The sequence below is a fragment of the Epinephelus moara genome, chromosome 24 (genome assembly GCF_006386435.1).
Source record: "Epinephelus moara isolate mb chromosome 24, YSFRI_EMoa_1.0, whole genome shotgun sequence".
Classification (NCBI taxonomy): domain Eukaryota; kingdom Metazoa; phylum Chordata; class Actinopteri; order Perciformes; family Serranidae; genus Epinephelus; species Epinephelus moara.
Genome location: NC_065529.1, coordinates 10,389,866 through 10,404,359, shown reverse-complemented (window position 1 = coordinate 10,404,359; position 14,494 = coordinate 10,389,866). Strand labels below are relative to the sequence as shown.

The 14,494-nt window shown below is 41.0% G+C and overlaps 1 protein-coding gene across 6 annotated transcripts in view; it reads left to right on the top strand.

Annotated features, from left to right (window-relative positions):
* Positions 1 to 14,494, top strand: part of plxnb1b (plexin b1b) — a 167,070-nt gene that overhangs the window by 33,970 nt on the left and 118,606 nt on the right. The window lies entirely within an intron of this gene.

Here is a 14,494-nt window from a genome sequence, read left to right as displayed (position 1 = left end):
GTCAGGTGCCCCGAGCGGTTGGGGGGTTTGGTGCCTTGCTCAAGGGCACCTCGGCAGTGCCCAGGAGGTGAACTGGCACCTCTCCAGCCACCAGTCCACGCTCCATATTTGGTCCAGACGGGGACTCGAACAGGCGACCCTCCGGTTCCCAACCCAAGTCCCTATGGACTGAGCTACTGCCGCCCCGATTACCACCTTTGTGTTTAATAGTTTGACGTGTTTTTGTCATGAAATTCTGCACCCTTTTTTTTTTTCCAAATATACCTTTGCTCATTGCATTCTAAAAAGTTCTATTTGAGCTTCATCAGTCCACAGGACTTGTTTCCAAAAAGCATCAGGCCTGTTTAGATTTTCCTTTGCAAACTTCTGATGCTAAATTTTGTGGTGAGGAAGCAGGAAATGTTTTTTTTTCTGATGACTCTCCCATGAAGGTCATATTTGTACAGGTGTCACTGCAAAGAGAAAAGTGCACCACCACTCCAGAGTCTGCTAAATATTTCTGCAGGTCTTTTGCAGTCAAAGTGTGGTTTTGATTTGCCCGTCTAACAATCCTACAAGCAGCTCTATCAGAAAGTTTTCTTGGTTGCCCAGACCTCATCTTGACCTCCACAGTTCCTACTAATTATCATTTCTTATTACTAACTGAGGAAACAGCTACCTGAAAACACTTTGCTATCTTCTTATCTATCTTATCTATCTATCTTCTCCTGCTTTGTGGGCATCAGTTATTTTAGTTTTCAGACTGCTAGGCAGCTGTTTAGAAGAGCCCATGGCTGCTGATATTTGGGACAAGGTTTCAGGCATCAGAATATTTGCTGATATTTGGGACAAGGTTTCAGGCATCAGAATATTTATAAAGCTTTGAATTTTTCATCACCTGGCCTTTCCTAACAATAAGTGTGAACAAGCCATAGCCCTAACAAGCTAATTAAGGTCTGAAACCTCAATTGTCTTTCGGTACTTTTGCATACATAAAAACAATGGTGGCCATTTGAGAAAATAATCTCATCCTGATGCTCCATTTAGTAACTGCTTTGAAGCTTTAGATTGTATCACATGATCTTAAATCACAGTGACCATATTTCTTGTAATGAAGGAACATTTCACCCAGTGCAACAGTGTGGCTGTTTGATGGAGGAAGAGGATATTAGGCTTTGATACAAACACAAGAGTAGAGGATCACCAGCCTTAACAATCTTATATTTTTACCTCTTTTGGATGAGTTGAATCTCACTTTATGACTAAATAGAGGTGGCTTAAATAGAAGTGGCTGTGCTTGTGTGACTGGCATTTCATCAAATTTGAAATGTTGAAATCCCATGGAAGAGTTGGTGTCAGTCTTGCAGTCTTGGATTCCACCGCTGATTGAATGTAGTGGAAACACCACATGGATGTGATGTGATTTTCTTCCCATAATTTGAAAGAAATGAAAATTAAACAACCATGCCCTGCAGTGAATTAGGCATCGGCCCAGATCTGTGTTTCCAAATCAGACGGATAAAGATGTAAGTCAACTGTGGACACATCTACAGAAAAGGAACAGTTATATATTTTCAGCTTGAAACATTTTTATGCAAAAAAAAAAAAAATACTGAGATTTTTTCCTCTACAAATGAAGTGTTTATATTCTTAAAGTCACTGACATTGCTGTGTCAAACAGATTTTTCCTGATTTTGTAGAATTGGTTTGGTCTGTTGAACAACTGTACTAAATACTGTAGGCCTCATGGGTTTAGCACAGAGGCAGTGGGGGGATATCCTCATTGATCGCCCTGGGGCCTCTGCTGCTGTGCTGCTGCATATCCGATTCATTATCAAGCGTCATCTGAAAGCAAAAGAACAAGTTCATACTGAATCCTTGCTTTACTTGGCATTGAATTTCAGAAAGATTTTTTTTCAGTGCAGCTTTTGGTGCTGCAGGTGGTGTTATGTCTGACTGCTGTGGCAGATTTAAGCATGAAATACCTTCAGCAAATTGATTGTTGGTGGCTGCAGTCCTCACAACCACACAAACCTGCTGCCTGCTGCTTTCAAATCAGATTGACTGAGAGCACTGTCGTAGTCTTTGACTTTGTGTGAGCTCTGCAGATATGTGACAGCGCCTCACAGGCATGGCAGGCATATACCAGGCTATTGAGCCTGGCGAGAGCGGAAGAGGGAAGCCATGAGGCAGTGATGATGTAAGCGGAAGCTACAGCCAGGAGTGTCACTCTTTACACTGATGCCTCCTTCAAACAGGATCAGTGCATTAAAACCCACATTTAAGCCATTCATATAAGACTGCGGTCACAGGTTAATCTCGTTTCATTACAGATAAAACATCATACTGCAACTGTAATTTTGCCAAACCATACAATTACACAAAATTGAATCACATACTGTTTAAGTTTTTGCTTTCCATGCACATTCTGTCTGTGTCCTGCCCAAACATTATCTCTCTTTCTGTCTCTCTCAAACATTTTATTTTATTTTCCTGTCTTTTTTTTACACAAGTAATGAAGTTGCTCAAATATTTAAACCTCAGTAACATTAAATTCATTTCCCATTTTGAATGGAGTCAAATTTTTTTCAGTGGCAGCAAGGATGTGGCAAAAGCCAGGTCAGGTGATGTGCATTGACACATTCAGTGTGGTCTTAACCTGTGTCACTGTGTCAATTGCAAAGGACTATGAGTGTTACCCCTGGATTTTAAACTTTACATAAAACTTTGAATTTCCAAATTAATGTAAATATGGCCGAACAGGAAAGTTTTAGTTTTTTATTTTAACCAGTTTTATTTCAAGTTGGGTCTTAGTTTAGATGGCAGTGTCAGACAGTCCACCACTTTGATCCAAACTGAAATACCTTAAAACTTCAATTAATAGCCTGGGTTTTTATTTGATTCAATTGATGAACTCAACTGGCATATGTATGAGAGAAAGAGAAAGAGGGAGAGGCAGACAGGGAGACAGACAGACAAACATAAACATTACGATTCTCATTTTACAGCGTGCTGACACAACATCACTCTTTATTCTCTTAAAACAATAGTCACAACTTGGATGATTTTTTTAACAAAACCCCTTTTTGATTCTTTTGAACAGTAGACCCTTACAAACTACAGGGCTATAAATAACTTTTATAGGTTATCGAGGAATGGACACATACTCAGACTATATGACTGCTTCAGTGGTAGAGGGTCAGTAAGTTTTTTTTTTCTTTCTTTCTTTCTTTCTTTCTTTCTTGTTTACCATGCTGGTAAATCTCAATGAATTACAGTCTTATTGGGTGCCTATGGTTTCAGTAAAATGAACTGAACTATTAAATTGCAGAGAATCTAACTGAGCTAACGATGTATGTAACTCTAGTTTAGAATTTATATTTGTATGCACCATCTAAGCATCTAACTATTGTTAGCTCGTGTGTAGCCAAGAACTTGGTGGGCTATAGAAGGTGCTATAAAAGGGACACTGCAGTGTTTCCCATTAATTAACGAAACTATGGCGGCCCGCCATAGTTTAATTTGACCCGCCATAGTTTCTAAATAAAAGATTTAGGCTGCCGAAAGTATTGACTTCTCATGATATAAATAATATCTCGAATGCCGTAGCGTTTTGTGCCGATGTGCTCAGGCTGTCAGATCCAGCAGCGTTTCACTCGACTAAAAATACGTGTGTGCGAACTGTAAAAAATATTTAGGGGCACATGTGCGCATAAAAAAAAATCAGCTGAAGCAGCCTATATTTTTGTCAATAAAAAAATATGATAATCTAACCGCAAATGTTGGAGGAACTCCAGCCGTCTTCCCTCTTCCCCGTGTGACACGGTTATGGGCGGTTTTTCAAGCCACTGTCGGCACAATGAATATAAGTCCCACTGTCGGCTGGGTGGAAATAACTCAAAGGGCTCTAGTTTCCCGGCGCAGTGCAGGGTGGCGCAGGGTGGCGAACCCCGCGCAGAGCTAGTTTCGAGCAGCGCAACCCGAGGCGCGCTCAGTTTTGGGTGTGGTGGCGCAGCAGGGGGAGGTGTCGACAGATCCAGAAAGAGAGAGCGTGTGCACGAGAGAAACGCATCATTGATTTACAATTGNTTGGCAGACCGAGGTGCGCTGAGATGGGTGTGGTGGCGCAGCAGGGGGAGGTGTCGACAGATCCAGAAAGAGAGAGCGCGTGCACGAGAGAAACGCATCATTGATTTACAATTGTGGTGACCTCCTCCCAGGCTACCTTTGCATCATCAGCCCGTGCAGGTCTGCTTGCAGTTCCGTATATTCGGACACTGCGAGCGGGGGTGGGGGGTCTCTCTCTTCATTGTAATGGTGTCGCTTTGTTTCCAGATCTGTGCAATTACTTTGGTGAATACAAGGTTATCATAATAGATGTAGCAAAAATTATACAAATAAGACCAAAGTTGTAACAAATGTAAATTCGCTATAGAGAAAAGGTAATGACGTCATGGCACATTGCATTCTGGTAAGTAGCAAGCAAATAGCAACAGCTGTGATCCATACGATCTAGTGATACAGTTGGGGTAAGCTTGTTAGAAATTATTGCAGGTTTTGGGTGGCAGTGACAAAGGAGTGCTCTGAATAAGTTATAACTTTCAGAGACGTGCAATAATCCAACTTCACCCGTCTCCTCCCCTCTTATTCTCTCTCTCTCACACAGCAAGCGGCTTTATCATCAGCACTGCTGCGCTCAGGCTTCCCGTGATACCACTTTTGACCAGGAAAATGTATTGAAGTCTGACTTACATAAATCTGTCTGTTCCAATATAAATATTTCCCTCTGCAAATATATAAACTTAACACTGTGTTCTTATAGCAAGCAAGTGTCTGTCTGTCCACACTGAATATGTTAAATATAGGCCTACTATGAACTTCTGGAACATCATGTTAACAAACCACTGTACCTGTCAGCTGGGCACTCTTATAAACAAACGATGTAGGATATCAGCTGTGGCTCGAGATCATGCTTAAGACGTAACTAGGGCTGCACGGTATATGCGGTAGACGGTAGAAATGATATAAATTTGGCCCACGGTAGAGATCTGCGCTCTACCGTCCTATCGTCGATGACGTCATCGCACCTGCCTCAGTGTGAAAATGGCTGCGAGCACAGAGACAGCGGAGCAAGAGGAGCTGGTTCACGTCCGTGATTTAGCGTAGCATGTGCAACATGTGTTGCTGGAGAACTTGTGAGTGAGTGAGTTAATGTCTTATGAACAGCCCCGGACTTCTCAGACTCTTTTAGCGACTTACCGCTCAGAGGGAACTCATTCAGTGTCTCCTCTGGCAGCAGCACAGCGTCTCTCCCTCTCCTCTCTCGCCGTGCGCACACGGGAGTTGGTTTTCGGCAAGAGAGTTTGTCATAAACCTTTGGTAATGTAAACCTATGTGACGCTAGGGGCTCCACAAAAAACTCCATATGTGAATGTGTGATAGTTGTGGTATCATAGCAGCCTGTCACAGGTTACAGCGTGATGATTAGAGGAGAAATGGCAGAGCATAAAGGTCCAGGTGGAAAAAACACAACTCAGTCATTTAGGATTTTGCTAAAAGAAGGAAATTACCTTTTGATATAGATCCCAGGGGACATTTTGCACCATAGAGTACTGGGTTTTAATTTTGAGTTTTGAGATCTGCATTCTGCACAATAAATGCTCTAAAAAATACATTATATCTTTGCTTTTGTTGTTGTTGTTTTTTTTTTTTTATCAATTTAGCTTTGCTAAGGGACTACAAAACCCATTCAGAAACACTTCTATTATAACTTTTACACTTAAATTTATACCGCGATATATACCGTTACCGTGAAGGGATTCGATTTATACCATGATATGAATTTTAGGTCATACCGCCCAGCCCTAGACGTAACCACTTAAAAGGTTGCTAAGAGTACTTGCAGTCTTTCTACATTGTTACTTTTTTAATAGAAACTACCTGGTTTACAATGTGATATTTACTGGAATGACATACAATACAACAAACAAGAAGTAGGTTGCCAGTGGTACAGGTAACTTTCAGCTCTGGTTTGCAGGTTTATGGTTGGGCTTGGGTCACTGATTAATACATATGTTTATGGATCAGGTGAACAATTATGGCAGTTGATAATGCAGCAGACGTTAAACATTCCACTGTGTTTTAAAGCTGAACAAGATTTGAACTCAACGGCATTGTCTATTAGTATTTGGTATCTACTGTAGCTGTCGTGTCCTAAAGTCCCACAATGCTTTGCTATGTCATGATCATATTATCTATAGCTGCAACCCCTGTGCCAAATTTCAGTCACCTAGGGCAAAAACTGTGGCTGCCAAAGAGTGGGATTTTAATGGCCTGACCCACTAACTAACCAACAAACAGACAGAGCAAACTATAAAGTTGCCGGTGGAAGATAATGATAGGCTACAATTATCCATTTAGGAAACGCATTTAAACTCTAACTTTAGTCAATACCTCTGTCCACATTTCACTGACAGTGATTCAAAGAATTAAACCTGAGTACATGTAAGGTATATTAAAAAGAAATATGTTCGAAGCTTGTAAAATGAAATGGGATTGAGGTGAATTTAGCATCAGTCTAAATTAATCTAAACACAAATGATGAGCGGGAGTGTGTGTATAGATAAGAGATAATTAACCCATTTGAAGCTTTCTTTCTTTAAGTAGTGTTTGTCACATCGTAAAAAAAAAGCACGGGTAATTAAAATAAGCAGATGAGACACAGCTGATGACCCTCTGTGTGTTTCCTCCACAGACTTCAAAAAAATCAATCATGGCTAATACGACTTGGGGGAATTGACACACATACCATGTGTTGTTGTCAGATTACGATGATGCGCTTGTACTTTTTTTGCATACCATTAGAAAACATGGTCCTGCAAATGAATGAATTGGCCATAGAGGCAATATGCTGCTTGCTGTGTTCAGTGTAAGAACGCAATTAGACTTAATGACCAGGCTGTCGCAGGAAAGCGTTCATCCTCTGTCTCATTAAGGCTTAGAGACAGACGGCCACTCTCTCATTAGTTCACTGTAAAGTTAAAAGTTTAATCCCCGTGCTTTCTTCCAAAAAAGATTTCTGCTGTTTGAATTCAGTGTCAGATTTGGCCATGGCTCTGAAGAATTTAACCACAACGCTATTTCAGTTTCAGTTTAACACCAAGGCTGCCTCTCCTGCCTTCTCTTCTGGTGGGATGTGTTGGTATAACCTTTGTTCATTCTGAGGTTGAATGACTAGATGTGGGTTGAGGAATGAAGCAGGATGACATTAGTCCTGTGCCAACAAGCCTGAGAGGGCAGGGCAGGAGTTGTATTTAGACCCTGTGTATATTTTCCAAGGAACAGAGAGGGAAAAAAATTGAAATTTCTGGTATTTAATTACAGAGCGGCAGCAGCCAAAGGCCCACTGTCAATGGTAGTTTTAAGGCCGACAGCTTAACAACCTCAGGAATGGTGGCACTGTTGGTTTTGGTGACGCTGTGTCATTTCCTCCTGTGAAGAGCAGGGTTTTTTGATGTGTTTGGGATATGTGCATGTTCCAGCTCCACTAAACTGACAAATTAAAAAGACAGTTAAAAAAAACCCATTATGGTACCATATCATGTGTTCCAAATTTTGACACCATCGCCAAGTCAAGGGTAAAAGCTCACACTAATTTTAGGACTTTATAATGCCTGGAAGTGGCCTCTTTTTGAAGTCTGTTTTCTCACGAGAATCTTTTTCGGGACAGTTTTAGTTGCTTTGAAGGATGTGTCTCCTGTTTGCAGAAAACATGCCCCCCTGCCTCCTCTGTGCTGTTGCAGTGATAGCTTTCTTTCCTATGTTAATCTGACCTGATTTGAGTTAACTTTGTTCTCTCTCGGTGCTGTCAAAAGGTCCCTGTGTATTTGGGGCTGTGGCAATGTTTGAAAGGACTCCTGGGTGAGATGTCCCTCCGTATAGTGTTTGTGGGGTGGGATGGGGTAGGGGTGGAGGGGTGGATATTTGCCCGCCTTTTTTGGCTAGTGACTCACTGATTTTGGCAAGGGTGAGCGAACACGCCGTGTCACCAGTTGAGTCACTGTACATTTCCTAACAAAGGGAAGCCTGGCTGAAATTGGCACAGTTCCTTTTCATGGCCACAAAGGGAGCCATTAAGGCTCAAATGCATCCGGATTCAAGTCGCCCCCTTAACGTGCAAGAGTGTGCTTGGCTGTTGTTGTGTGAGTGCTCTTACATAAGGTTTCTTCATTTGGCTTGGTGTCAAAAGAGCTGTTGGCAGAAGCACACGGCTTCACTGCCTCCAGTCTCAGAAAGCTGAACGTATCCTGTAATGTTCTTAAAGTAAAGGTGCTTCAGACGCTCTGCTCTCTGTCCTCTGTTTGCTCAACCTGATGAACCATTGTGTGATACAAGGTGACTTTAATCCGTGAATAGGAAACAATAGGGGAACAAACATCAGAGCAAAGAGGGCAATCCTTCCTGTTCCTGTCAAGTCAATCCTATCAGCCCATTAATCTTGCTCACAATTTCTTAGAATGGCTTTCAACTTCAAACTTGTCTTCCCGCAGCTCAGCTTCAGGTCTTACCTTCACAGTTTGAGTCAAAGAGAAAAGGGAACAATATATGACGTAGTTAGTGTCTTGCATCTGAGCCAGCTTCTCACCTGAGGGAGTCTCCGAAAAACAAGATCCAATGCATCCTGGCCAGAGGGCAGAGGTAGGAGCTGTGAGATCAACTGGCAGAGGTCTAGGCAAGGCAAGGCAAGGCAAGGCAAGGCAATTTTATTTATATAGCACCATTCATACACAAGGCAATTCAATGTGCTTTACAAGAGAAATACATTAAAAACGATAGATCATTAAAAACAAGAGCTAAAAGCAAGACAATAAATAGTTAAAAACAGTGCAGAAATGCATTTAAAAAGCAAACATAAAGCAAAAGCAACAGCAGACAAATATAAAAACAATAGCTACAGATTATCCTAACAATAAGTTAGATATCTAGTTCACTGGTAAGCTGCAGTAAATAGTAATGTTTTAAGCCCTGATTTAAATGAGTTGACAGTTTCAGCCGACCTCAGATATTCTGGAAGTTTGTTCCACAGGCGGGGAGCATAGAAACCAAAGGCTGCTTCACCTTGTTTGGTTTTGATCCTGGGAACACTGAGTAAACCTGTTCCAGATGATCTGAGGGGTCTGGATGCTTCATAACGTACAAGTATATCAGAGATGTATTTAGGCCCGAGACCATTTAGTGCTTTATAGACAAGTAAAAAGATTTTAAAGTCTATCTTTTGACACACAGGAAACCAGTGCAGTGACTTAAGCACTGGTGTAATGTGCTCCACTCTCTTGGTGTTGGTGAGGACTCTAGCAGCAGCATTCTGGACGAGCTGCAGTTGTCTGATTGATTTTTTACTCAGGCCTGTGAAGACACCGTTACAATAGTCCAGCCTGCTGAAAATGAAAGCATGAACAAGTTTTTCTGTATCTTGTTTAGACAGAAATTCTTTTATTCTTGCTATGTTTTTAAGGTGGTAGTAGGCTGATTTAGTAATTGTCTTAATGTGACTATTGAAATTTAGGTCTGAGTCCAGAACTACACCAAGATTTCTGGCTTGATTTGTAGGTTTTAGTGTCATGGCGTCAAGGTGAGCACTGACTATTGATCTTTGTTCTTTGGGGCCAAAAACAACTATCTCAGTTTTGTCTGTGTTTAGTTGTAGAAAATTCTGGCACATCCACGTATTGATTTCGTCAATGCACTTATTTAGCAGATATAGGGGACTGTAGTCATCTGGTGACACTGTTATGTAAAGTTGTGTGTCATCTGCATAAGTATGGTAGGAGATGTTATGATATTCCATAATCTGAGCAAGAGGGAGCATATAGATGTTGAACTACAACTAGTTTAAAACCGCCTCTTTCTTTTTTCTTTTTTTTTAACAACCTTGATGGTGGATTTGAAAAATACCAAGTCTGACCAGTCTTCATCCAAGTTAAGGCAGCTTTCATTTGGCCTTGTGGCAGTGGAATGATCCTCCATAACTTCAGGACACCTGTGATGAAGGACAAGCATAAGCACAAGAATGATTCAAGTTTGATGTCATTTCATCTGTCTTTAGGGATTTGGCTCATGCAGCTTGGTTGTTTGAGCTTGGTTATATACAGTGCAGTAGTTTAGTAGAAGTGTAGTAGTAGTGTATTACATGATGTTCAGACCATGGCTGTCACTTTTTTGTAATTTGTGCTTCTGTTCAAACATGAAATAAGTTAGATATTAAGCTTGTAATGATCTTGATCTGAATTCAAAGTTTACTGTGTATTAGCACAACTGGCTGTGAACGCTCTGGTGCACTGTATGCCCTGTTGTCCTACTGGTAAACTAGACAATTGGTGTTGGTGATTTTAACAGTAAAAAGAGGAAACCAGCAAGCCATGTACAATCAAGACACCAAACTGTCTGAGAAGTAATGTGAGTAAGACTTTTGGATTTGACAGATAAGAGATTTATGAATAAACTTTCAGTTATTTGCAACAGTCTTACAGCAGTATTACCACAACAAGAAGTCTGAAGTTGTCTGTTAGTTACCTGTTAAGACTAAGTTTCTTTGTCCACTTGTCCGCGACGTACAGCTTTGGGGTGTGTGACGGAAACATCATCATCTGCCGACGGTTATCTTACCTCCCAGCCCTCCTGTCACTGCTGGGACTGACAAGGACCCTCAGTTCTACTATGAATGGAATTGTGTGCGCGTCCGTGTGACCACAGCTGTCTACAGACGTTCAATGTGGAAAGTATGTCTGTGTCTTTATGACCCTGACACTCTAGGCCAATGGTTGGCCATCGTCCAATGTTGGGCTGTCAGTAAGCGTATGTGGCCCTTGTTTTTGTGGTGTGTCCCACACTGTTGGCACCGGTCTGTGCTTGTCAGTGCTAGGGGATGGGGGGAAAATTGATACAGCATAGTATCACCATATTTTGCATGCCAATATTATTTTGATACACAGACGCCAAGTATGGATTTTCTAAATTACGTGAATTATTAATATAGCACTTAAGTTAAACTTTTGGTTGTCAGCTAGAGCAATACAATCAATAGCTTTTTTAGTCCACTAGATACATGTTGCTGCAATAAAAATGATTTACGAGAGATGAAAAGAGTGAAATCTTTATCTTATTAGATGAAAACACATGTTGACAAAGTTTTTCCTTAATTTGCGGTTGAAAAACAGTAATATAGCGCAATATGTGTTATTGCAATACTCAGCATATCCCAAAACATTTAGAATGGTAGTAATGTTGTATCTTGACCTAAGTATCGTGATTATATCCTATTAGGTAGCCTCTGGTGAGTCCCACCCGTAGTTGGCACCTTATTGGCCGATTGAGAATGCTGAATCTGCAGCTTAGCCCGTTGGAGGGAGAAATCACCCGACTGGCTGTTCAGCTTAAGTGAATCAGTACACTAAATGAGAAACAAATGAGAAAAGCAAACAAATGACTGTAGTCAAGAGGGCACACACAGAAGGCTCTTATCATTTTTCATCTTTACCTCATATGAGCATTCCAATACATGAATATTTTCCTAAGGACATGGCTATCTGAAATGAAGCAACTAAAGACCAAACAGTGAGCGAGAGTGGTGTAAAAATGGTAGGCAAAACAACAGTTTGTATATTCTTAGTCCTAGGTCTTCTAGGTTCCCCTCATTAACAACAAATACACATTACCGCCCCTTGTTGGTATGGAGAGTTACTTCCTTTCATGCAGGTGCAGAATGTACACGCTAGCTGGCCATTGGCTTTAGTCTCTGTGGTTTGTTTAAGTGCAATTTGATGGCCCAGACATAGGCCACGTGAGGCAACAGTCAGCCTTCATCACGGCCGGGTTGTATCACCAGTGTTAATTTTAACCACTATTTTAGATTTAGTCTTAGTCTTAGGATGAAAATGCCTTTTACTTTTAGTCACATTTTACCAATTTTTATCCTTCATAATTTTAATTTAGTTTTAGCCTGCAAAAATTAAAAACGTTTTCATCAATGAAAATTCATGACATTTTCGTCAATTTTTAGTCTTAATGTTTTCTGTGTGTTTTTTTTTCTTTAATCTAATCCAGTTAGGTTAATTCATGTATCAGAAATTAGAATCAATGTGACAGTGTGTATAAAAATTTCATTTAAACAACTTTTTCTACAACTACAAATAATTTCTACACATAAACTGTCATTTCTCCAGCAGTTGTTTGACAGGTTTAAGGGGTGATTAATGAGGACACACTTTCTGATCATCATTTGAAAAAAAAAAATCAACATCTCTCTATTTATGCTCTCAAAAACTTTGACACCACAAATAACGAGACAACTAGGATTTGTACACAGGTTCATTGTAAACTCTAACTTATCCATCTCACTGTTGAGAAGCAGAAAAATAACTTAAATAAAGGCTGAATTGTTTCTTAATCTGCAACATTTTAGTCTGGAGGTTCAAACTTGTGTCCTCTCACAGAGTTGGTGATTGAAACTAAACTTTCATTTCTGTCAGAGAAAACTTACTTACAGCACAGCTACTCTCACAGACAACTGAGCCTCCTACCTGCCTGTCAAACGCCATCAACCCATAAACCTTCTCAAGTACGTACTGAGTTGAGTCCTGTGGAGATCAGCTGTGAAATCTGGCGGGTGGTGGCTGCTAGCTCTGCTGCCGTTCAGCGGCTAATGAGCAGAGCTAACTGCAAACAGCCACCACTGCATCTAACAAACTCCACAAATTTAGTTCCACCATCCACAGTCAGACACACATGGCTGATTATTTACTGCTGAATTACAGCTCGCAACTTGCACCAATGGCTGACGCTGCTTCAGTGTGTTTTTTGCTGGCTAGCAAAACATCCTGTTGCAGACTATTCACTTGAGTTTGCCAGCCTGTTGTTCATTTGAAGACATTTGTAAGCACGGCCATTCATTGCTCTCAATGTCTGTCCACGGCTAACATTTTCGTCACGTCTTGTCTCGTCAGCGAAAATTAAACATAGATTTTGTCTTAGTTTTTATTATCAAGATCTATTTTTAGCTTGTCATCGTCTCGTTTTTGTCATGGAAGGAAGGTCGTTGATGTCAATGAAATTAACACTGCATTTTACCTTAAATTGCTAAACAAATCAAAGGGTTGGAACAGGGTTAAGTTGTTAGCTTGTTACTTGTGAGGTAGCAAAAGTGCTGTAATTGAATGGAACTGTATCAATTCAGCACTCACATTTAGTATTATTTTTTCTATGACAACTAATGTAGTATTCATCAAAGTAATTGATATTTTAAACTTGTTCATAAGTGTATTTGATTTGAGTAATTAAGAAGAACCAAAAAGTGATAGTTCCCTTTTTTAAAAATATGTTTTAAACCTGCATACCTTTATACCTGCATACCTGCATAAACCCTCCACTACACCACTGCCCTTTGGACTTCTGTTGTTATGAATGAAACTCCAACTGGAAGGAGTAAAGGAATGCTAGTTTTTACACACTTAAGGGATAGACATTCCCTCACGACATCAGTCATAATTACACGTCTTTCACTGCTTTTTAAATTTTGATGATCTCCTAACCATTCCTGGCCATAGCTTTAGGCCCGTTTCCACCGCAGGAACTTCGGGGTAATTTTATGGGGCCGGGGCTGTTGGTGCGTGTCTCCACCGCAGGAACCACCCCTGAAGGACAGAGTTCCGGGAACTTTTACAGGGGCTAAACAAGTCCCTGCCTCGGAGTAGGTACTCAGAACGGCCCCGAAAGACTCCTGGCTTGGGCTTGGGGATTACTTGTTGCTGATTGGATATACTCAAGGAGGAATGTGACGACAACAGAAAGCAACAAAATAGCCGTCGTTTTTAAAACTCAGCAGATGAGGATTAGCTCGTTCAAATAGCTTCCGCCGCCATGTAAAAAAAAAAACCTCACTAAATGGCCCGTGAAAAAAATATTTTTTCCAGTGGATATCTTAGTTACAACATGATTGAGCTAGCAAAGCAGTTTTGTGTTGCTATGTGTGTATTCAGTTTTGGGAAATCATGATGTCTAGAAAGCATCAGCTGACAGGGACAGCTAAAAGCAGCAAAGCTAACATCAGGACGTCATCTGTTAAAAGCCTCCCGTTGTCGGATACGACATGAAACTACTCCAGTTAGCTCAATCATGTTGTAACTAAGACATCCACTGGAAAAAATATTTTTTTCAAGGACCATTTAGTGAGTTATTACAGACACCGCTATCGGCTAACAGCGTCCCTACGTCGCCCCGGTCAAAATGGTCGCGCAACGATTACGTCACATCCAGAGCCTGTAACTTTACAGGAACCTTCCTCGTACTCAGCTCTCTCAGTGGAGACACGGCGGTTGAGAGGGCCGAGCGAGAGGACGTTCCTGTAGTAGTTCCTGCTCCTCAAATAGTACCAGGAACTTCTTCAGTGGAAACGGGCCTTTTGAGTATGTATTATGAAAGTGCTGCAGAGAGGCCATGTGTCACGTTGTGCCAGACTCGA